Source organism: Heloderma suspectum, chromosome 10, assembly GCF_057233095.1.
Source record: "Heloderma suspectum isolate Gila_16-S chromosome 10, 16-S_ref, whole genome shotgun sequence".
Taxonomy (NCBI): domain Eukaryota; kingdom Metazoa; phylum Chordata; class Lepidosauria; order Squamata; family Helodermatidae; genus Heloderma; species Heloderma suspectum.
The window spans coordinates 23,948,857-23,974,427 of NC_139467.1; positions in this window are offsets into that span (position 1 = coordinate 23,948,857).

Consider the following 25,571-nt stretch of genomic DNA (forward strand, 5'->3'; position numbering starts at 1 on the left):
GCCCCTCTCCTTGTGCTTTGTAAAACAGAGCCAGCAGGATTTTATTTACAGCCTTGCTGCCTACCCCTGACCTTCATTTTTTATTTGCATATGTAAATTTTATCCCATACAAGAATGGTGCATCTCTTATCAAGGCACTTCAATCTTTATGAGGATGAAGTGTTTGCTGGGCTTGTATTTAAGCTGCTTAATGTAAGCATGTGTGTGAAAGATTAACAGCTTTATAAGACGGAGTGATTAAGTGACAATATAAAGAGGAAAGGATGAGGGGATGGAGGGGAGGGAAAACACCTTCAATCCACCACTGCCCAAGGAACATCAGGGTAAGGCACATGGAGGGAAGCTTCTGTTGCCAAGCAAGAGGTGAGCCAGTGTCAACATAAAGGGGCAAACGGAGAAGGAAATATGCTTTCAAAAGACATCCTTCTATATCAGAGGTGTTGAACCTCTTTCAGACCAATGGCAGAAACCATTTTGGAGAAGCTCTTGGGAGCCACGTACCAGTGGCTGGCAGGGTCAAAGGCAAAAGGGGTGGGTTGAAAAATACTATCATATTGCACAGTAAAGCACCGACTGCCCATAATTAAGCCTTAAGAGAGGCATTGCAACCTTTCAGAATGGGGAAACGATTGTGTAAACACTGGGGAACTGCCAAATGATTAGTGGTTGGGGGAAAGGGGGTGGGGCCATCTGAAGAACCCAAGAGGGTCAGATTTGGACCTAGGTGAGCCAGATTTGGCCCCTGGGTGGGCCAGATTTGGATCCTGGGCCTAAGGTTCTCCACCCCTGTTCTTATTCATGTGGTGGAATGTAGCTGAAAGCACTGACTATCTCTCTTCAGGCTATCCCAGACAACTTTTCATGTGTCCCCTCTGTGCTTTCAATGTTCTAATGCCAGTGTGAGGTTTCACCCTTCCCTCACCTGTGATTATTATAACATCACCATTCCTCATAAACATTTTGACAACACCAGGTACTGATTCTGTCTCCAGAATTTCAGTGCCTCTATATTCTGTCAACCTCTTCCTTGAGATAATACCTCAGAGGAATTTGTGTGGAATGAATACTTCAACGATAACCTAAGAAACCGCTTTATAAGGACACTGCCACCCGCCTCCTCCTCATGAGGAGAGAACCATCAATTTACATGTGTGGGTGGGTGTAGATTGCTGGACTTTGGGCTATTTCTTTCATACCTTCATCTAACCCTTTTATTGGTAGCAAATGAAATCGAGAATGGTGTGGTTTGAAAGAACAAATCAAAAATGACACTTTATTTACACGGTATGAGATGTGTCAATACAGTTTGAGTTTTATTGGTAAAATTCTTGTTCCAGGTTTTAATTAATTCCTTATGTACTCTGCCCTTTCTAATAATAATACATCAAAATAATAAATATACCACCCTCCACCTCCCAAGGGAAGGTACTAGGGATGTGCAAACTCACCCTTGTCCAGGTTCTCTGGACTCTGGCCCAGTCCCTGCCCCTGTTCTCCAGTTCCCAGACTGCACTTGAGCCACTCCCATGCTCGATGAGTAGCCCACACTCACTCCATTGGCCTTGTCGAACTCCGCGGTCACCATTTCTAAAAAAAATAAAATAGCGATCGCAAAACTGTGCATGTTTTCGTATGCACAAAAACCTGCATTTTGCAAATGTGCATATTCTCATGTGTGAAATGTGCATTTTTGCAAAGGCACACATTAGTGTGTGTATGAAAATGTGCATTTCTCATAAAATATGCATTTCTGCACATACGCAAATATGTGCATTCACAAAATGCATTTTCGCATGTGTGCAAATTTGTGCATTTTTGTGATCACCATTTTCTTTCTCAAAAAATGGTGACCATGAAGCTCAGTGAGGCTGCTGGGGTGAGTGCAGACCATTTGCTGAGAGAGCAGGGAGTGAGCAGGGGCAGGGGCTCGGTGAGCGGGGCTCGGGGGTGCGGGCAGGAGCAGGTCCACTGGATTCCCGGACTGAATCAGGTGCCCATGCTATCCCTAAATGTAACCATCCCTAAAGCTAGAGCCTAGTACCCTAATCCTACCACCCAGAAAGCCGATCCCTATCTCCCACTCTAAAGAAAACCAAGTGCATATTATTCTCTGTCTCTCTCCCAAATGAAAAAGCCACAGCCAATCAGGATACACCATTTAAATCTGAACATTCTAACTCCCCCCCCCTACTTACCATAATTCTTAGGAGAAAGCATATGTTAGAATATATCAATCAAGCAAAGAAACATTAAAATATACAATTAAACAACAAAACAAAATACCATTTCATCACAGCCAGCATAGGGATGCTGAAGAGTTTTGTTCTCTGCTGCCCTAGAGGGCAGGACCAGATTTAATGGGTTTAAGTTACAGGAGGAAATATTTGGGTTGAACATTAGGAGAAACATCTTCATGGTAAGCGTGGATCATCAGTGGAAGCAATTACAGAGAGCCATGGTGGGCTTTCCCTTGCTGGAGGTTTCCAAGCAGAGACTGGACAGCCACCTATTGGGAGTACTCTAGCTTTGGATCTCCTGCTCTGAGCAGGGTTGTTGGACTAGTTGGCCTGTAAGACATCCTCTAACTCTATCATTCTATGATATGGAGCTCCATACCAAAGTAATTCACCTCTCTTGTCTAGGAATGAATGTACAACAAAACTCAAGCTCATCGAAATTCTCCAAATTCCACCTTGAAGCTTGTTCCATGTCTTGTCTGTCTCAGACTGCAATTCTTTATTTCTTCTTTTCCCACAAAAAGTTGTGCACATTTTTGTTTGTATTTGTCCAAGTGTACACATCAATTGTGTGCATCTTTGAAATATACATATTCATCTCCCATTGATTAAAGAGCATTTGTACACATTTTTCCAAAAGATTTTTTTTTTCATGCACATTTTTCATATGCTGTCAAACGCATTTTGGGGGGATCTGCAAAAGACATTACAAGCTCAGAAATGTATGCATTTTGCCTCTGGATTATGTCCAAGTCCATGTTCAGTCCAGGAGGTGCAAACTGAGTAAATCCAGATCAAAAACAAACTGAAATGAATTCCTCATACATCCCTACTCTTGTCACTCTGATGGCCCTGGCTACTCATGAGACCCAGAGGAAGTGGTCATAGATCATAGTTCATAGAATCATAGGGTTGGAAGGGGCCTGCAAGACCATCGAGTCCAACCCCCCACTCAATGCAGGAAGCCTGATTCCCAGGCAGTCTCCCACCCAAGTACTAATCAGGGCTGACTCTGCTTAGCTTCCAAGATCAAGCATATCCAGCCATGGACCTGTTCCATAGATGGTCTTCGCTACAGTATTTACTTTCTGTTCTGGGTCACGCTAAGTATGGCAAGAGTCACATCAAGGCCTTGGAGAGCACACTGCATGACGTGCTGGCTGGAGTATTCTCCCATAAGGAGCTGTTGTCCCAGCCAAAGACTGCAGTCAACTGAGGCCTCAAGAAGGCTGGCAGAGCCTGTTCTTTCAGTGGCTCCCTGCTGGATGCTGACAGCACTCTTAAAGGGTCAATTTCTGCAGTCTCATGCTACTGTGAGGCTGAGGGACAGGGCAGCGCCTCCCATCTGGTTTTCTATTTTTCTCCTCAACTGTCAGTCAGCATTCTGTTGCCACTTATCACACAGAGGTCTCATTAGGTTGTTTTTCAATACCCCTACCCAGTTGTTGTTGTTGTTTCCCCCCAACCAAATCCTCCGGGTTCCCCCGAGTCTGCTGATATCTCTCCTTTGTATGTGTCCATGTCCTGCCATTTTGGCAATATGAGGACCAACGCTCATGCCTGAACTTCAGGAATCAAAAGAATGTTATAGGCTAGTATTTATGACCATGAGATGGCAGCAGAGAAGCATGAATTGTCACTAGCAGTCTTGTGATTTAGGGTGCAATCCTATGCATGCTTAGACAGAAGAAGTCCTACAACCCCCAGCATTCTCCAGTCAGCATGGCTGCCTGGAGAATACTGGGAGTTGTAGGACTTTTGTAGTTTAAGTCACAAAACCCATCTGCCGTCTTAACATGCACAGGAATGCACTCTAAATCACCTTCTTTCCCCATACATGCAATGCTGAGCTTTTCATGGTAGCCTATGGGGGAAACCTGATTTTACAAGGCAGTAGTGGTCCCAGCACCCCCATTTCAATAGCATATGTTGGATCTGGAGTTTATTTTAAAGGTTTACTTAAAAGTTATCTGAATGGAACTAAAAAAAAGAAGAAGTTTGGACCGATATCACTCTAGCCCTGTTGATTTTGGAGGGATAAACAGCTTGATCCACTGAGCAATACACAGAGCTGATGCAGCACCACTTCTTGCAGCAATATAATCCGGTACTGAGAAGGCTGAATGGCCACATAATGTTGAGTCTGTTGACTGGAGGGATGGAAAACTTGAAAGAGGTGGAATGGAGTTGGGAATCCTGAAAGAAGGCATCACTGGAACACTGAATAGAAGCAACCCAGACTGCAATGTTTTATTGTACGTCCCCATTGTGTCTTGCTAATGGTAGATATATCCTCCTGAGTCTTGGGGTGATAGCATGGATGTGCAAATCAGCTAAACCCAAAGTTAGGGAAGAGATAACAGAGGAGTACAAAATAATGTATGGTGTGGGGAATGTGGATAGGGAGACATTTTTCTCCCTCTCTCATAATACTAGAACCCATTGTGGTCATCCCATGAAGCTGATTGGTGGGAGATTCAGGACAGATAAAAGGAAGGTCTTCTTCACACAGCACATGGTCAAACTCTGGAATTTGCAAACAGAAGATGTAGTAATGGCCACCAATTTGGATGGCTTTGAAAGGGTATTAGGCAAATTCCTGGAGGAGAAGGCTATCAATGGCTACTCGTCCTGATGGCTATATACTACCTCCAGTATCAGAGGCTGTATGATTATGTACACCAGTTGCAGGTAGGGATGGGGGAGAATTTCTCCCCAAAACTTCGGAGGGCCGAGTGCCAACACATTCGGTCCTCCGAAGGTTGTTCGGGGAGAAATTCTCCACCCCCCCGGGATGGGACTTACCTTTCACGAATGTCCCTCCCGGCAGCGGGTCCCGGCGGCGGTTCGGCAGGTCTTCGTCAGGGGCGGGGGCGGCAGCCGGTCTTTCGACCGGCTGCCGCCGCCGCCATTACAAGAAAAGTAAAAAAAAAAAAAACGCCCCTGTGATAGGCTACGTAACGATTAACATAGCCTATCATGGCTAGATTTGCAAAGTCAGCCGTGATAGGCTACGTAAATCGTCACGTAGCCTATCACAGGGGCGTTTTGTTTTTGTTTTTCATTTTGAAGTCCGCGGCCGGGGAGACGGGGCGCTTCTCCCCGGCCTGAATTTCGGCTGGGCGAGGCGGGAAGCCTCCCCCCCCGGCCTGAACTTTGGGGGGAGCAGCTAAGCGCCTCCCCCCCACCGCGAAGCAAGCTGCGAGACCAGGAAAGTGACTTTCGTGCATCCCTAGGGGAACCTGGGCTGGATGGTTCTGTTGCACTCATGTCCTGCTTGGGGGCTTCTAGTCGACAGCTGGTTGGCCACAGTGTGAACAGACTGCTGGATTAGATGGACCCTTGGTCTGATCCAGCATGGCTCTTCTTATGTACTTATATTCTCCTAATTCTATCTCGAACCTCATTCTGACTAGAATCTGTTTCAGATTGCAAGAACTATGTCTTTCTTTTTGCATGAAAATCCCTATGTATTTGTGTGTGTATTTTTCCAAATCCAAATTGTGTGTACGCATCTTGGAAATGTACACATTCTTCTGCCATTGATTAAAACATGCACATTGTTCAAAAGTACACTTTTTTATGCAAATTTTTCAAATCCACATATGCTGTCAAACACATTTTTAGTGGGTCCATGAATCACATTGAAAGTTTGGAAATGTACACACATTGATCGCAGTCTGCATCCGAGCCCATGTTTGGTACGGAAGGTGTGAAATGGCAACTGGGCTAATCCTGATAAAAAATGAACTGAAATAAATTTCTCATACATCTCAAGGTGGTAGCTGTTCCATCACATTCTAGGCAGGTAGCAAGTGCTCATGCCCAGCAAGGGGGAGGCAAATCTGTCAATTTCTGTTTCTGTCAGTTTCTCATTGTTCCAATCTTCAGTTCGGTGCATCTTGAAATCTGAGAATTTCTCCAGTCTTAAATTTGGTTCATCCCAAACTTTGATGTCTTTAAACAAAGAAAGAAAAAGGTTTGCATGAGACTTCATCAACATTTTTGGCACGTTCCTCATAATACATACATGTCTGTATGCATTCTAACCACATAAACACATTTTTTGCAAGTGTTTTCTTAATATAATGCACTTTTAAATGTTATTTTCTCTACTATATGCATGTTTGTACACATTTGTTTCATCGGAGAACTGCATTGCAAAATTTGGAAGAGTGCAAATTTTGAGGGATAACTGAGTTTCAGTTTGCTGAGTGGTGTAAAAGTGCAAAATTATATACATTCACATTAAAATGTGGACTGAATGATTTTTTCCCTCTCATCCCTATGCCCATCATTGAAGCAGATCCCAACAATTTCCCATGGAGTTTCTAACAACAACCAAAAACAAGACTAGCAGAGGCCATAGATGAGTCCTGCCATTCAGAGGAGACATTCACTCCTCTCTGATGTTGGTGGTCCAGCATTCTGAGTGGCAGGTTCCTGGATGTATTTTTGATTTCATTCGCTAATGTTGAAAAATCCCTTCTGTTTCCCAGCAAATCTTTTGGCACCCGCTTCCATTACTTCTCCAGATGTTTCTTTAAACAGATGTTTCTTTAAATATGGAACCCATCACACTATAATACTGTCATTTTTATTATCTCTCTGGGATGGCACTCCACATTGGTGGTGTAATTGTCTGCTTTCATAAGCCACATGATTTCAACTACTGATTTCATTTAAATTTCATTTAGGTGATGTCATCACATCATGCAAAATCCCTTTTGTTAGATGGTGACTGATAGGCTGACTCGGCTTGTTACTATAGTTACTCCATGAATATGCTGGAATGAATCCCAAATGCTGCATCTTCAATCACACACCAACCCACCCTCATATTGGCTCCAGATTTTGGGAGGCCCTTAGGCAAGATGGACCCTCCTTCCAAAGTGAACCCACCACCTTGGTCCTTTCTCCACTGCCCATTCACTTGCCCTCTCCCTTTGGGTCCAACCATGCCACTACACAGAAAGAGAGAGCAAGATAAGTGGAGACTGCTGCTATATCTCCTTGCTCCCGTCACTGCTCACATGCTTGGAGAAGGCAGGTGTAGAGGTAGAGACTTTGCAGAGGAGGAAGAGAAGGTCCAGGTGGCTGTGGGAGTCAGTAGCTGTCCCCCTGCTGTGGGGTGGGCCTCACCAGATGCCTAAGGATGCCAATCCCTGCCCATTTATGAAGAAATCTCTTTCCTTAGTCAAAGCTGGTGGCTTCATGGTCAGGTGATTTAGAAACCCCATTAGAGCTTGTCAAGCCACATTTCAAATTAGACAGACTGACAGAGATTCACAAGAGAATAGGTGCTAGGTAGAAATTCATTACTGCTTACCAGAAAGTGCCTGCAATATATATTTCTGACAGCTAAGTTAAATGAGGGTAGGTGATGTTGCAGAGTATGCCCTCTTTGGTGAGGAAGAGAGAGCAGTGAACAAGAGAACATTGTTTGCCCATTCTGAGTGAGGGCCGGAAGTATTGCCCTCACTTTGAATTAGCTTTGTGACATTATCATGTAGCCAAATCTGGTTGGCTGCAGGTCATCATTGTGGCATTGTGATGCCATTATGCTAACTACATGATCCCTAATTAGCTGGGATCTCACATTCAGTATGAAGAACACATTTCCTTTCTGGCTCAAAATCACCAGACACATGAAGGGATGTTGGATAATTTGTTCCGGCTGTGTTTTAAATTAAACTGACTAACTCACACTTCTTGGACTAATATGTGCACCAGAATACAGTTATCCATCGCACTGTGCACGTCTCCAAATGTTATGATGCTGTTCTTGTCTTTAAAAATGCATACAAAATGTGTATTTTAAGGGGAAATTCATGCAATGTAAATGTGACTTTTCATGTGTGTGTTCTTTAACTTAAACACTCACCAAAAAAAGAGAAAGGATGAAATGGACTTGTGATTAAACACGTGCGAAACAGACATGGACCAGAAATAATCTAATCCAACCCCCCCTACACAATGACTGATATGATTATCTGCACTCCATCTGTACAGAATTAGTTGCACCATACATCTTTCTCCTTTATTTAAAACAGCATTAAAGATACTAGGTTTTTTTTGGCTGAGGAAGAGCAGTTGCCTCTGGGGTCTCTATCCCATTGCCAGTGGAGGCTGGTGGTCCCGATGTCAGTGGGGTAGTAAATTCACACCTTGGATAGCTCATTTAGAGTAGGGTTGGCGGAGAATTTCTCCCCGAAACTTCGGGGGGCCGAGCGCCAACGTGTTCGGCCCCCCGAAGAAGTTTCGGGGAGAAATTCTCCGCCCCCCCGCCTCCCGCACCCCCCCCCCGGGACAGGACTTACCTTTCCCGAATGTCCCTCCCGGCAGCGGGTCCCGGCGGCGGTTCGTCGGGTCTTTGTCAGGGGCGGGGGCGGCAGCCGATCTTTCGACCGGCTGCCGCCGCCGCCATTCCAATAAAACTAAAAAAAAAAAAAAACGCCCCCGTGATAGGCTACGTGACGATTAACGTAGCCTATCACGGCTAGATTTGCAAAGTCAGCCATGATAGGCTACGTAAATCGTCACGTAGCCTATCACGGGTGACTTAAAAAAAAAAAAGCGCGTACGGCTAATGGCGGCCCCCATAGGGAGCCGCCATTCCCGTTCCTTATTTGGTCGCTGTAGTCTACGTAAAGATTACGTAAACTACGGCAAAAATAAGGGCAACGCTATTTGCGTTGTACACCACCACCACCACCACCCCGCCTCAGAATTGAAATGAGAAGGGGATTGAATTCTCACAGGGATGAGACCCTTCACCCTTAGTGAATGTAAAGGTGTGCTCATATTCAGTTGCCACTCATGTGTCTGGTTGTTCTGGTCTTTCAGTTGATATAATTATTAGTCCAATCATATGATCAGACAGAATGTGATTTCTTTCAGAACATAACATTCTATTCAGTGATGAAAAAGAAACATTGAACTGTAGCTGTCATGCATCTAGAGATACCCTCCAATGGCAGACATCCTGGGGAACATTACACCAAGATCAGATCAACGTAAAACATTTTCATTCAGAAAATGACAATATTATATATTGCATCTGAAAAGATGATATCAGGCAGGTGGGGTATTCAGAGAATTCCAGGGAGTACACCTTAACCTCCTCCAAAATCCTATTCCATACACACACTATCAAATTCCCAGTGATGGATACTGCTGTTGGATTTAAGGGTTTTACGGGTAGGGGTGGGGGATTAGATGAAAAGGATAAAGGAGATATAAAAAAGTCCTGAGTCTCAAAAGATGGTTCTTGGCATGATGGCCTAAAAACAGCAAAACCGAAATTGCCCCCCCCACTCCTCTGATGTTCAGATCTCATTTGTTAAATAATGGCTTTCACAGGTGATCACTCAAACATACTGTCATTTCAGATGGATACTACTGTTTACATTTTCAGTGGAATTTCATGGCCAAATAAGAGAGATGGCTAAAACTGCACTTACATTCTTAAAGGAGTGTGTGGAAATTATATCTCGCTGCTTCATATTCAGTGGCATCAAGTCAGTGTCCACTAAGGATGGTGGAGAAATGGACCTACTTTTGCACTTTCAAACCAATACATGAACCCAAACTTATCCTACAAAATTCACACTTCTCCAAATTTTGTGATGGAATTCTCCAATCAAAAAATGCATACTAAAATGTGTATATTCAGGAAAGTGCACACACAAATGTGTATATTACTGAAAATAATATTACAATGCATTAAATCAAGAAAATAGCTTGCCAAAATGTGTACATAAAGAAAACTTGCATAGAAAAATACACGTAGCTCAAAAATGTGTACAAACGTTCATGCAATTAAAAAAAGGAAAAAAAAAACCCTCAAATTTCAGGATGAGCCAAATTTAGGCCTTGCAGGTGGGGGAAAGAGAGAGAGAAATGAGAAAAACTGAAATTGACAGATTTCATAGAATATAGTTCATGGAATCATAGGGTTGGAAGGGGCCTACAAGACCATCGAGTCCAACCCCCTGCTCAGTGCAGGAAGCCTGATTCCCAGGAGGTCTCCCATCCAAGAACTACTAACCAGGGAGGAGCTTCTGAGATCAGATGAGATCAGGCTCAGTTCACCTCTGTACCCCTGTGTATTTGTCCATGCCTAGTGTGCCCAGCCTCACATGATGTCCAGGTTTTGACAGTATTTCTTGATGAGTGGTGAGCACTGTGGTTTCCCTGGAAATCCCACAGTGCCCACAGAAAGAAAATTCAGTGCTGCTTTTTAGGACCACTTGAGAAGAGGCTGAGGAGGGCCTGTTTTACAGGAAGTTCATGCTGTGCAATGCCACACAATTGCATCCTCTCCTGGGAAAATTTCATTATGCTCTATGCCAAGAATCAGAGACACTCTGTGCAAGCCACCCAGCGCCAATCAAACAAAACATAAACAGCTCTTTGGAATGGAAATAACAATTCAGAAGTTCAGGAAGTAGTTAAATGAAATATTTGGCTTGCAGAACCCCACGCAATGAGTCCTGGAATTCAAAGGGCACTCCTAACATGGCCAGGCACTGTTCCTAGGTTGATGACCCCCCCCTGCACCCTCGTTTCCTCTTGGTCCTGACCCATGCTGTAGCTGCTCTGGAAATCTGCATGGTCAAATTTGCCAGGCAAAAGGCTCATATGCAAAGGGCTGAGTAAGGTTACAGTTGGGTTCAGATTATGAAGCTACCTTATGCAGAGTCAGAATGACGGTCCACCTAGCTCAGTTTTCTTCTTCATGGGTTGGAAACAGGTCTGCAGGATTTCAAGCAGGGTTCTTTCTCAGCCCCACCTGGATGCCACAGGCTGAACCTGAAGCCTTCTCCAGGCAAAGCAGATGATCTACCACTGAGGCACATGCCTTCCCATCAGTGTTACTTCCCCCCACCCCACCCCAAAATAACAAACAAAAAATAGGGACACATGAGCATTTCTTTTCAGTTCATTTTTACCAAAATTCACTAAGTTCTTCAAATTTGGGATGGAAATAATTTAAGCTTTAAAAAAATGAATGCGGGAGTAACTGAAACTGACATATTCATCCAGCCAGGCTCAAGACTTTGAGTGCTCTGCTCTGGTCATAAAAGTCTGGCTTTCAATCCCTGTATACTCAAACATGTCAGTGTTGAATTAGGGTCGCCACCTCATTTATCTAGAACAGCTATATGGTGGGCAGATGCAACGTGGTCCTCTCCACACTAGGAAGAACTTTATCTGTTGAATATGGACATAACAAATAGGCGAACATTTCATTTCTGTTCATTTTTGATAAGGGAATGTATTTATTTCATCAAATTCAGGATGGGAAGAATGTGTGTGTGTGTGTGTGTGTGTGTGTGTTTTAATGAATGCCTGAGAAAGCAAAACTGACAAATTTGCCTATCCTTACTTACGCATCACCAAAAAAAAGAGGACAAAAGAGGACATAGATTTGCATTATATTCACATTTGTATATGCTACTGCATATGCATAGATGCAAAGTTATAAATAATTACTATCATTTAAATAGAAATACAATGCATCTCAGCATGGTGGGGAAGACTGTGATCAATGGATTTTAGTGCCTTCCAGCTCCATCTGTTCTCAAAGGGCTAACTATTGATGTGCAACTTTTAGGCTCCTGCTTTTCTGCCTTAAGGTTCTTTGGGTAGCTTCCAATGCTAGTCCTCCATACAGTAGACCCATTGAAATGATTGAGAATTAAGTTAGCCATGACTAACTTCAGCCCCACTCATTTCAGTGGGTCTATTCTGTGTAGGACTAACATTGGACACTACCCTTTATCTCTCAACCAGACTTAGACTGGGCAGCCCTTCAAACAGAGGGCTGTTCTTGGGAAAGTAGGACTCGTGGACACCCTATAATGTATGCTTTTTGCAATCACTAATATGCATTCTCACAGGCTTTGCTTTAAAAAAAAAAAAAGATTTTTTTTAAGGGAAAGTAACTCCTCGCAGCTAAGCAGAATGGATTTTGTCTGCTCTGCAGACATTCACCCATTGTTCACAGTGTGCTGCCAAGTCCAACACAAACAGAGACTTAGGAAAACTCTTTCTGCCCGAAACAATGATTGTCACGTTTGAAGTCTCAACCATTCTTGCCCTCCCTGACTGCTGGATCGTCATGTTTTGCATTTTTTTTTTCCTTTTCCTGGTTGACCCTGTTCTTGCCACTTCTGCTGTGGAATTCCACCCCCCTCCACCACCACCCCCGTCCCTGTAATTCAGCGAATCACAATGGAAAGAATTTCATGAGCTTTTATTTTGACTTAATAGAACTTCCTCCTCTCACCTGTTTACATAGCCAGCTCCTGAAGGAGGGCACTGCCAGAGGTCACAACAGTAGCTCCCTTGAATGTCTATCTCCCTGGCAGATCCTCACTGCAGTCCAGATGAAGACTGCCATGACCTCCTAATTAAATAGGCAACTTTCCCTTTACTGGGATTTCCTTTCGGGGTCCTTCCTTGCACATATCATTTCCTGTTAGCTGGCAAAAGAAAAAAAGATTGCACCCAAACTAGCTCTGTTGTTCTAAAGGTTAGAATAATATGTGCTCAGGCCAGTAGTACATAGACATAAGAGCAGAAGAACATAAGAAGAGCCATGCTAGATCAGACCAAGGGTCCAGCATGCTGTTCACACAGTGGCCAAACAGGTGCCCACAGGAAACCCACAAGCAGGACATGAGTACAACAGCACTAGGGCTGTTCATGGACATCCCTCCCCCATCCGACTCGGAAGCTGATTTGGGCCTTCATAGGTGGGCCCGATTCGGCTCAGGCTGATTCAGGGGAGCTCCGACCCACCTCGGCCTATGAAGCCAAAGCAGGATTCGGATATCCTAATCCCACTTTGCCCCCCCCAACACACTGCCCAGCCCCCAGCTGCTTACCTGGGTCCTTGTTCCATGGGAGGGGGGGCACCACCACCAGGGGAGCTGCTGCTGCCGCTGCTACTAGTGCTGCCAGGGAAACTGCTGCCAGCGCTGCTGGGTAAGGCATTGCCAGAGAAAACACTGCCCGTTGCATCCACCAATCACCGACAGGCATGAGGGCAGGAGTCGCCCTCCAACTGCCCTCCCTCCCTGCCTTGGAAGGAGGGGAGGGCACCTGGTTGGAGGACGACTCCTGCCTCTGCTCAGGCCTCCAAGGATCCCTTGTTGCGAGGAGCCCATGAAGGCTTGAGTCAGGTGGCAAATGCAGGAGTCGCCCTCCAACTGCGCTCCTTGCCTGCCTTGGAAGGAGGTGAGGGCTCCCGGTTGGAGGTCAACTCCTCCAATGAGGGCGGACTGTTGCTGCTGCCACTGCCAGCTCCTAGGCCCTCTGGATGTGTGCTGGCAGCCGTCTTGTTCCGAGGACTGGGGGGAGCCATTTCCCCCTGTTTTTGCACCGTGGCAGTGCCTGTGAGTGGCAGATCCATGATTTTCTGGTCCAGTGCATGGAGGCAGATGTGCTGTGTGATTGGATGGTGGGTTGGAGGATTTGCTCTGCAAAAATCATATGAAATCAAGGGGATATCTGCCAATGATCCATGTTTCTGTGCCATGGCTGCACCCACGAGTGGTGGATCTGTGATTTTCCTGGTTCAGTCCATGCAGGCAGATGTGCTCCCCTTTAAAAAAAGAGCCAGTGTAGTGTAGTGGTGAGAGTGTTGGACTGGGAGCCGGGAGATCTGGGTTCTAGTCCCCACTCAGCTATGGAAGCTCAATGGGTGACTTTGGCCCAGTCACAGACTCTCAGCCCAACCTACCTCACAGGGCTGTTGTTATGAGGATAAAATGGAGAGGAGGACGGGAACCACCTTGGGTTCCTTGCTAGAGGGGAAAAAGGCGGGATATAAATGCAATAAATAAATAAATATCATATGAAATCATGAGGATCCCTCCTTGATTTTATGGATCCTTGTTTTACCCAGTTCCCATGGAATGTGCATTCTTTTCGGCTTCATTCTGACAAAGGAGACTGGGAAGGGTTAAAGCTTCCTCTGCCATGCCTGGCAGAGACTGGGGCAGGTGCTCCCAGTGGCTAAGAGTGAAGCGGAGAGAGAAGTTCCATGAAGCTTCCCTTTCAGCTCCCATCACATCCTGCTGCTGCCGCCGCTGCCGCCACCGCCACCACCATCATTGTGCACAATGGCCGTTCATCAGGCCAGTGGGAGGCTGCTCAATTATCAGGCAGCTCACACACCCCAGGGGATTGTCTTGCCCCCCCCCCGGGTATGTTTACCCCACTTTGGAGAGCACTGCTGTAGCCAAATAACATTCAGGAAGTCCTCTCCTCGGCAATAACACCTCTCTCACACTGAGCAAATGGAGGCCAACTCACAGCAAAGCTCACTCACTCCTCCTTCTCCCTCTCCTCTCCCCTTCCCCCGCCTCTCCCGGTGGCCCATATCTCTCAAATAGATACATTTGGCACCTCCGCATCCTCTTGCCTTCCCCCCCTCCTCCTGCCCCTCCGTATGATCTTTCAGAACTTGATACATTTTGGAGATAGTCTCTTCGAGGCTGCTCAGAAGGCATAAGAATAGCTCTGAACATACGAGGAGGACAAGGAGTTTCATGGAGGAGCCGCTTCGCTTGGGGCCACCTTGGTGCTGGTCTGATCTGCTTCATATCATGACAATGCACTGCCGAATCAGCCCACTTGGCCTCGTTATTTGGATTTCATACTGAGGTGGGTCACAGCCCTAAACAGAACCCTCCTGCTCATTTTTCCCAGCAACTGGTGTACATAGATATACTGCCTCTGATGCTGCAGGGAACATACAGTCATCAGGACTAGTAGCCATTGATAGCCTTCTCTTCTATGAATTGGTCTAACCCCCTCTTAAAGCCATCCAAATTGGTGGCCATCACTTTGTCTTCTGGTAACAAATTCCATAGTTTAACTATGTGTTGTGTGAAGAAGCCCTTCCTTTTATTTGTTCTGAATCTCCCATCAATCACTTTCATGGGATGACCCCTTTGGGTTCTATAATTATGAGAGAGGGAGAAGAATGTCTCCTTATCCACATTCTCCACACCATGGATTATGTATCAGTTGGAGGATGGCTCAGATGATACACTTATCTGGGCCTCGTATGTCTGATGCCACACTTTGGGAATCAGTGCTCCATTTTAGGGATGGTTGAGAATTTAATTTGGTCTGTTTTTTGTTTATGTTTTGTTTTTGTTTTTTAGAAGAACTTACCAAATCCACTAATTTCTCCATAAACGGGGGCGGGGGGAGGACTTTAAAAAAAAATCAAATGTGGGGAAAAGTGAAATGGACAGATTTGTCCATCCAGGCAGAGGGCTCTGAGTCCTTAGCTCTTAGACTGTGTTTGAATCCCTGTGTGTTCAGCCATGTTTGTGGTGCTGCATTGGTGCTGCCACCTCCCCTCACCCCAACCAGCTCCTCATTATTAGCAGCTAGATGACAGTCAAGTAGAACATTGTCCTCTCCATGCTAGGAAGAGCTGCACCTATAGGAACTGGCCAGTGCACATGGATGAGAATTCCATTTGGATCATTCGTTGATAAACACTTACCGAAGTGTGCACAATTTGACATGAACAGAATAGAAAGAACTTGAGATAAACATAAATCAGTCAATAAATCATCAAATGTGGGGGAAAGTGAAACTAGTCATGGACAAACTCATTGGGTCCTGCACTGCGCACTGTGCGCTGCTCACCAGACCCCCGCTGGCTGCCTGCCCTGCTCGCATGTGTGGTGATCCACTGGATAGTCTGCAGGCACCCGGTGCACAGCCTCCCAATCCCTCACTGAGCCACCATTGTACATGAAAATGGCAGCTTGGCCTTTTTCATAAATCCTCAATTGTGCAAAGAGCAGCCATAAAGCAGCCATTTACGCAAGCTTACAGGCGTAAATGACCATTTACGCCTGTAATCTTGTGTACACATCCGCTTTGTGGCTGCCTTTTGTACAAGGGGAATTTACAAAAATAGCCATGCCACCATTTTGCGACTTGGTGAGGGACTGGCAATTGCTGTGCTTGTCTGGCTTGGGGCATGCTGAGCTGGGCAAGTGTGGCAATCCATGGACTGGCATCTGGGGGTTGGGAGGGAACCAGCAATTTCTTGCTGGGCCGAGCCCCAGTCCTGTGACATCCCTTCTCTATTCAGCATACCTCTGAGAGCTAAACTACCCGTGACACTAAATGTGGGACTTCAAGTACCATAAAAATAGCAGACATGGGTGGGGGATAAGGAATGTGGTGAAAGGCGGAGGGGGGGAGCTTCACTCTTTGGCTAATAGCTCAAGGTAGGATTTTAATTGGGATGATAGCAGGTGAGGATAGGGTTTAAAAGAACTTCCCATGCCCCATGGTCCCAATCCTGTTTGTTCCGTCTGTCTGTCTGTCTGTCTGGTAGCTGAAGTGATGCCTTTAGTTTGACAATGTAAGAGGCATGAGAGGCTTTTCTTTCTGCTTAGACTGACAAATGAGGGCCCCAAGAGGCATTACTTTAAATCTGTATCTAGCAGCTATGTCTTTTTTTCCCTCCCATTAGTTGTGTGGTTACCAATGCATAGATCACAGTGACTGGACTATCCCAGGAATAGCCATAGTTGGAGCACCAAACAAAATCAGCAATGGGAGCTCTGGGCCTGAGGTCACCTGGGCCTCCAGTGACAGGGATAGATCCAAGAGCCTCCCCAAGCTGCATACCTGCTCCTTTCAAGGGAGTGCAACCCCATGCAGAACAGGTAAACCAACCAACTTCCAGGACCTGAGAACCACCCATCCACAGGTCCCTGTCTTATCTGGATTTTACTTTAATTTATTATGGGAATGTAAGAGAATTCCGCCACAAATCTTGGTGAGGCCAAATGCCAGTGCATTCAGCCCCCCGAACTCCATGGCAGAACGGCCTGCCACCCCCCCGCGGATCCCCCCTGGGATGAGACTTACCTGGGGCAGATCTTCCGGGCAGCTGCGGCAGCAGCGGCTGGTCTTCCGACCGGCTGCCACTGCCGCCATTTGCAGTCTTGTAAAAAACACACACAAAAAAGACGTGATAGGCTACGTAAAGATTTACATAGCCTATCATGGCTGGGTTAAAAAACAAAACAAAACCACGTACGCAAATGACGGCGGCTACGGCTGCCGCCATTTGCGCTCCTTCTTTTTGGCCGTTTTAGTCTACATAAATATTTACGTAGACTATGACGGTGAAAAGAAAGGGGAAGGCAAATAGCGTAGCCGGCGCTATTTGCGTCCCTTTTTGATTCACCTTTTTGATTCACCATAAAACAGTGAATCAAAAAGGGATGCAAATAGCGCCCACTACGCTATTTGCGTTCCCCTTTCTTTTCTCCGTCATAGTCTACGTAAGTATTTACATAGATTAAGACAGCCAAAAAGAAGGAACGCAAATGGTAGCGGCCGTAGCAGCCACCATTTGTGTACCCGTTCTTTTTTTTTTTTTCCAGAGCCCTCCGTGGCCGGAAATCCGGCTGCAGACGGCTCTTGCCTGGCTGGGCCTGGCCGGCTGCTCTGCGGAGCTGCTGCGGAGCACAGCCGGCCATGGAGGATTCCGGGGGGGAGGAATGGATCGCCTCCCCCCCATCGAGGATTCCGGGGGGAGGGACGGAATACCTCCCCCCACCACCATCAACATATTCCGCAGAAAGGTAAGTGACTTTCATACATCCCTAATACATTAGGGATACATTAGATTTCGTACATTAGATTTCGTACATCTAATAAGACCTTTGTTATATTATTCAGGTAATCAGAGGTTCAGAATGGCCAGATGCCAGAAGACTGCAGATCAACAGAAAGGGCTGTTTTTGTGGAGTGGTGGCATCTTCACCATCCTTCAGCTGCTAAGCTCACTTGAAAGAAACATACGAAGTCGATATATACCAGGTCAGATTACTTGTCCATCTATCCCAGCATGGTCTACTGGGACTGGAAGCAACTGTCTGGAGTTTCAGACACAGGTAGGGATGTCTGATAAATCCATTTTGGGGCTGGAGTTCAATGGGTTTTCTTAGGCACGTCCCCCTGGACTTCCTTTTGGTTCCTGCTGTGGCTTCTGACTCGATCTGCAGTGAGTCAGGCCAGTTTGCAGATTTTTTGAGAATTTTGCACATTTTGGGGGAAGGTTCTGCAATTTGCACATAAGTCTAAGCAAATTGCATCCTTTGTGGCCAAATGTGCATAATTTATGCGCATTTTGCCATAATTTGCACAAATTTGGCTATGATTTGGGCAAATTGTAGAACCTTCCAAAAGAAAGAAAGAAAAAAAAAGCACAAAAAAGTTTCTGGAATTCAGGGAAAAGCTCACAGCTCGGCTCACAGATGCAAATCGAGTCTTGCACACCAGGGAAACACTGTTGAGCCAAAAAAGAACTGGATTTCCCAGCAACAGACTTCCCAGTGCACAAGTCTTTCCCATCACCTGCTACCACATCCTTTTAACTGGAGATGCCTGTGACTGATGACAGACCTCCTAAATGCAAACAATGTTGTCTACTTATGGTCCTTCTCCAACTATGTAGTTCACCCAAAGAAGAGACTGCCCCCCCACACACACACACCAGCATATCCCAAACATGTATTTACCTCCATGGGATTGAATTGCAAGCTGCTTTAGAAGCCAACCTTGGCTAAAGGGAGGGGGGTAAGAGTGGCTATAAAGTAGGGGTCGGCAGATGGGTGGTGTTTCAGTTCACCAGAATTCTCCAAATATCATCTTTCTGCTCGTCTTGTGCCTGATTCCCTTTCCCCCTTGTGATCACTGCTTGCTCTGCACAAATGGGAAACTTGCTCAAATCAAGCAGCGATCAAATGGAGATTTGCAGAAATTTCCCCAAATTTGCACACATTTCCCCAAATTTCCTAACTTGCACAACTTTCCTCCACAGACTAAAGTGGGGCTGATTCAGTCCATGGAGGAAATTTATGCAAATTAGGAAATTTGTGCAAGTTGAACTGGGAATCAGGAATGAGGCAAATGTGAGTACTTACTAGAGCATTTACAAATATTTTCAGTGGACACATGTTCATGCTCACATCTGGAGCTTTGAATGGGGCATGCTAGCATATTTTGAAAGCAAAAATAAAATTCTTATACATCCCTACTATAAAGAGAATCAATCAGCCACTCAGTCAGTCAATCAAACAACCAATAATTCATCAAACTCCTTCCTTGCAGTAACCCCAGGGGCATTATTACCCAGGAAACCCCTGAGTTTTGACCATTTATAGGACCTATTACCAATAAGGCAAGCAAAATTATTTGCATGTCTGTGCTGGTGTTCAGTTCCCCCCTGTGGGCTGTGTGTGGGGTGGGTGGGGGTCTGTTCTAATCTGAGAAAGACTGGGATAAATGGATTGTGAGTTCCAGCCACAGGCATTCTGTAAAGTTTCCATTTAACCAGCTAATCTCACCCTATGTGCTAATTGGCACTGGTCCTCCATCAGGTAGAGATTTTAGATATGCCAGGGATCACGTCTCATCTATTTGGACATATTTGTGGTTTTGAACATATAAATGAAACAAAATGATTCTAGGTTTGTTTTCTTCCTTATTGAATAATATTCGTGCACTACCTGCGTGCTGCTGCAGCAGAAAGCCAACCACAATGAAACCACCAAGCTGTCCACCCCCACTTTCGGAACTCAAGAAGAAGGGCACAATTCAGTCAAAGTCACACACTTTCCAGTCTCATTGACTGAAATGGAAAAGTGTTACATAAGCAATGGACACCATTATTTCCTGGTGCATTCCCCCACCCCCTCCACCCCATCCCCAAGAAGGTTACATGTCTACATATCCCTGGAGGTGCATGCCAAAACGAATATGAAAGCAAGAGCCATGCTGAATCAGACCAAAGACCCAACTCATCCACCATTTGGTTCACCCTGTGGCCAACCACGTTGGGCAACCTTTTAGCCCAGAACAACGTGGAGCTGAGCTGAAATCTCTTCAACTCCAATCCAGCACCAGTGTGTGTGTGTGGGGGGGGGGGGCGATTTTGCAAAATGGTGAACACCACCACCACCTTTTTGGCAGTCACTGCCTGTTTGTTTGGTTCTGGTGATAGTGGCACTCGTGTGCCCCATTGCTGCCATGTGCCATTTCTTCAGTGCCACTGCTTCCTAAATCCTTCCTAACCAGAAGACATCAAAGTGAGGGTAAAAAGCAGTACTTCCTGCTCCTGCCCTCACTGTGAGCTTTCACGGGGTTCATGATGCCACACATTGCCCCCAGGATGGCTCCTCCTCCCTCAACTGCCAGCATCAGCAGCCATCCCACCAGGCTCTACACAGACAGATGAGAAAGGTGACTTCATGCTGAAAGACTACTCTGTGTTTTCCTCGTCCTTTGCCATTCGGTTTTTCCTTGTGTGTTGTGTCTTGTTAGATTGTAAGCCTGTGGACAGGGACCGTCTTGTTTTAATGACTGCATGTAAGCCATTCTGGAAACCTTTTTGACTGAGGAGCAGGAATATATATATATATATATATATATATATATGTGTGTGTGTGTGTGTGTGTGTGTGTATAAATCAGCTCATTCATTCATTCATTTACTGTACCTTTACACCACCCATTAGTCAAAGTTCTCTGGACGGTGTACAATATATTAAAAACAGACTGGACAGTATTTCCAGTCCATGTCACTTTCACATGTGTTCATTCTGTCCCATTTCACTTAAAGCTATGCTTTATATCTATATCTAAATCTGTATCTGTAGCTATATCTCCATGTGAAAATTCACATTTAATGTATTTTCTCTCAAAATACATATTTTAAATGCATTTTCTCTGAAAATGTACATTTTAGAATATATTTTGATATGTCCTTTTTCGGGGGCGGGGAGCTGAAAACTGCATCAGGATATCCGATGTGGGAAGTGTAAAATCCGTGGCTAACTTATGTTCTGATTGGCACATTAGTCTGAGATGTGCAGATCAGTTCAGTTCATACTGAAGACTGCAAGTATCAGATCCCTCAAGCATTCATGCAGTGGTGGGCCAAGACCTTTTGCTGCCTGAGGGGACAGACAATTTGGAGGCCCCTACCATTCCAACTGCTCATTGGAAGGACAGATAATGAAGCTGAAGCTCCAATATTTTGGCCACCTAATGCGAAGAGAAAACTCCCTGGAAAAGACCCTGATGCTGGGAAAGACTGAAGGCAAAAGGAGAAGGGGACGGCAGAGGATGAGATGGCTACATAGCATCACCGATGCAATGAATATGAACTTGAGCACGCTCCGGGAGAGAGCGCAGGACAGGAAGGCCTGGCGTGCTATGGTCCATGGGGTCACGAAGAGTCGGACACGACTGAACGACTGAACAACAACAACAACCATTCCAACTGGACTGGCAGATGGATCCATCTTTGGCACTGATAATGGGACAGTCTCCTCCACTGCCCCTGCAGGCTGCAGGCTAACGTAGGGGATGCAGATCAGGCCACATGGTCCACAGCTCTCTCCTCCAACACCTTGCTGGTGTCTCTCGGCATCTGCCACCTGAGGCGACTGCTTCACTCGGGCTAATGGTGGGGCTGGCCCTGCATCCATGATTCTTTCCCTCTCTCTACTAGGGGTGTATGTACCCCACTCACCAGTCCACCAGGGGGTCCGCAGCAGGGGGGGAGGCAATCCGTTCCTCCCCCAAGAATCCTCCCTGGCTGGCTCTGCTCCGCAGACAAAGCCACCGTCCGGTTCCATCCGCAGCCAGACTTCTGCCCGCTGCCGGTCTGTGGACGCAAATGGCATAGCGGACACTATTTGCATCCCTGCTCTTTGCCATGATAGGCTACATAAAGATTTATGTAACCTATCATGAAAAGAGCAGGGACACAAATGGCATCCGCTATGCTGGACACCATTTGCATCCGCAGACTGGCAGCGGACAGCTGCGGACTCAACTGATGGACCTGGACAGCAGCAGGAGGGGCCATCCGAGTGAACTTTGCAGGGTGGCAGATGGGGGTTGGTCCATTCTGCCATGGTCTCTGGGGGGCCAGATTCTAAAGAATCCGGCCTCATTGGAGTCCGTGGTGGAATTCTCTGCCAAGCCTTCTCTCGACTGTCTTTTTGGATTTAGAATGAACGCAGAAGCATTGAAGAAACAGTGTCCAGTGTACTGGGGAGTGTGAACACAGTGTTGTGGTAAACTCATAGGATGGTGAGGTTAAAGGGAGATTTTGGATCAGCACAAGCAGGCAAGGTTGAGCAGGACTGTAATGGGGAGGAGGAGATGAGTGTAAACAGACAAGGTCAATGAAAAGGACAGAAATCAAGGAGGGGCTGTAAGTGCAAGGAATGTAGGAAGCTGCCTCATACCCAGTCAGACCCTTGGTCCATCTAGCCCAGTTTAGTCAACTCAGACTGGCAGCGGCTCTCCAGGGTTTCAGGCAGGATACTTTCCAGCCCTACCTGGAGATGCTGGGGATTGCGGTAGAGTGGAGCAGCAAAGATATGTGGAAGCAAGGCCTCCAATGGAGCTGGTCTGTACACAGAACAAACATGGTTGCGTGAGAAAAGCATGCAGACAATGAGAGAAACAATGTGGCTTTTCATTTTCAATCTTGCTTCCTAAGGTGATGGGGCCCTGTCCAATGGTGGCTTGGCTCTTGTTCTAGTGGAAAACACTGCCACTTGCATGAGGGAGGGCGCATGCCAATCTCTGTCCCCACCCACTGCAGCTCCCTATTAAATGAGGGTTGGGGGACCCTTGGGAACCATATGGGATATGGCACAGAGAGAAGCAAATGCTGGGGGGTGGGGGGGTGGCAAAAGTCATCTGCCTCACCTTGTGTGAGCAGAAGTCCTTTCTGTGAGTATGAAGCCATCGTTGGAGACAACGCATGGTTTAAATCAGGGGTGTTCAACCTCTTTGAAGCTGAGGGCCAGATTGAATTTCAGAGAGGCTTCCGGGGCCCACATTCCAGTGGCGGGCAGGGCTGAAGACAAAGGGGGGGCAGGTAAAAAATACCAGAAATACCCAAAACTTCCAGCATAGTTCAGCTTAAAGCTCTTGTGATGAAGCTTTAGGAGAGGCATTTCAACCTTTCATAATGGGAAAGAAAACTATGCAAACCCTGGGAAATCACCAAACAATTGGCAGCTGGGGAAAAGGGCTAGGGATGGGGCAGGCTTCCTGTTGGTGCTCGAAGCCCAGCAAGAAATCACCATCTCGGATACCTGAACACCAGTCCGTGGCCCCCAGCACCTGCCTGGCATGGCATGTGCTGTGCTGGGAAAGCGTGTGGGCATCTGCTCCCTCATTGAGCATCATTTGCTGCTTGTTCTTTTTTTGTGAGAATCCCATCTATGCAAATGAGGGCCCTAAAGGGGCAATGGCCACAACATTACAGGCATAAATGCCTATAATGCTGTGGACATTGCCCCTTTAGGGGCCCCATTTGTGTAGATGGGATGCTTACGGAAAAGAGCAAGCAGACATTTGAGTGGCAAATGATGCTTGATGAGGGAGCTAGGGATGGCGAAGAATTCCGCCACAGATCTCGGTGAGGCCGAATGCCAGTGCATTTGGCTCCCCGAAATCCATGGCAGAACGAAGCCCCCACCCCCCCAACCCACGAAAGGCATGCGGAATGGAGCCTCCAACCCACAAAAGGTGCACGAGACGGAGCACTTACCTGCTGCCATCTGCGCTGACTTGCGAATGGCGGCCGCCCTGCAGCTGCCATTCGCTTCCTAATCATAGCCATGATAGGCTATGTAAGTATTTATGTAGCCTATCACGGCAAGCAACCCCCCCAAAAAAACAACGTGTACGCAAATGGCGGCAGCTACGGAGGCCGCCATTTGCATTCGCTATTTTTCGCCGTTTTATCCTACATAAATATTTACGTAGGCTATTACGGCCAAAAAAAGGGGGAGGAACGCAAATAGCGCCCACTACGCTATTTGCGTTCCCCTTTTTTTTCCCGCCGTAATAGCCTACATAAATATTTACATAAGATAAAACGACGAAAAATAGGGAACGCAAATGGCGGCAGCCGTAGCTGCCACCATTTGGTACGCTGTTCGTTTTTGTTTTTTTTTAGGCCTGGCATGATAGGCTACGTAAATACTTATGTAGCCTATCACAGCAGCCTGGCTGGAGGCAAATGGCGGCCACTATGGTGGCTGTCATTTGCATCCGCAGCAGCCCGTCTATGGCCAGAAGTCCGGCTGTGGATGGCCCTGGCCAGCTGCTTCGCAGAGCCGCTGCGGAGCAGAGCCAGCCAGGCAGGATTCCATGGGGGAGCACCGGATCGCCTCCCCCACTGTCAAGGATTCTGGGGGGAGGGATGGAGAGCCTCCCCCCCACCGTGAATCACATCCGCGAAAAGGTAAGTGACTTTCATACATCCCTAGAGGGAGCAGATGCCTGCGCACTGCTGTCAAGCACCCAGTGAACCCCAAGCAGTTCACCCCATGCTGCTCACCTGGATTGGGAAGTGCTCGGTGTTCAGTTCATGGTGGTCTGTCCATCCCTAGAAAGGGCGTGTGGCTGTCTGGGAATCCCACAGGATTGGATTGGGACCTTTAGTGGGTTGCAATTGGCCTTTAGGCCTGAGGTTTAACACCCCTGTGCAGGTTTAACACCCCTACATTCTGTGCAGGACAGCTGGAGGCTACCACCATCACCTAGCTTTGGAACATGAGAAGTAGTAATAACAAAAAGTATGCCTTTCCTCCTCACTAAATAACCAGAGTGCCTGTCTACATGCCTGCCTTACAAGTCTGTTCATTACTGACAGAATGAAAAGAAAACTATTTGAGCTAATAAGGGCTTTAACAACAACTGCTACTACTGCTACTATGATCACAGTACTAATATTTCTACCACTATATTACTACTACTGCTACTACTACCACAGTACTACTATTATTATTACATTACCACTATATTACTACTTCCCCTTCATGGATCACTGCCTTGTTGTGGTGAAGGGGCTTGCTTAACTCAGTGAAGCCATAAGCTATGCCATGCAGGGCCTCCCAAGACGGACAGGTCATGGCCGAGAGTTCTGACAAAATGTGGTCCACTGGAGAAGGAAATGGCAACCCACTCCAGTATTCTGGCCAAGAAAACCGCATGGAGCACAAGGCTAGAAGATATGACGCTGGAAGATGAGCCCCTCAGGTCGGAAGGTGTCCAATATACTAATGCGGAAGAGCAGAGGGTATTTCCAAGTAGCGCCAGAAAGAGTGAAGCAGCTGGGCCAAAGCCGAAAGGACACTCAGCTGTGGATGTGTCTGGTGGTGAAAAGAATATCTGATGCTGTAAAGAATAATATTGTTTAGGAACCTGGAATGTAAGATCAACGAATCAAGGTAAG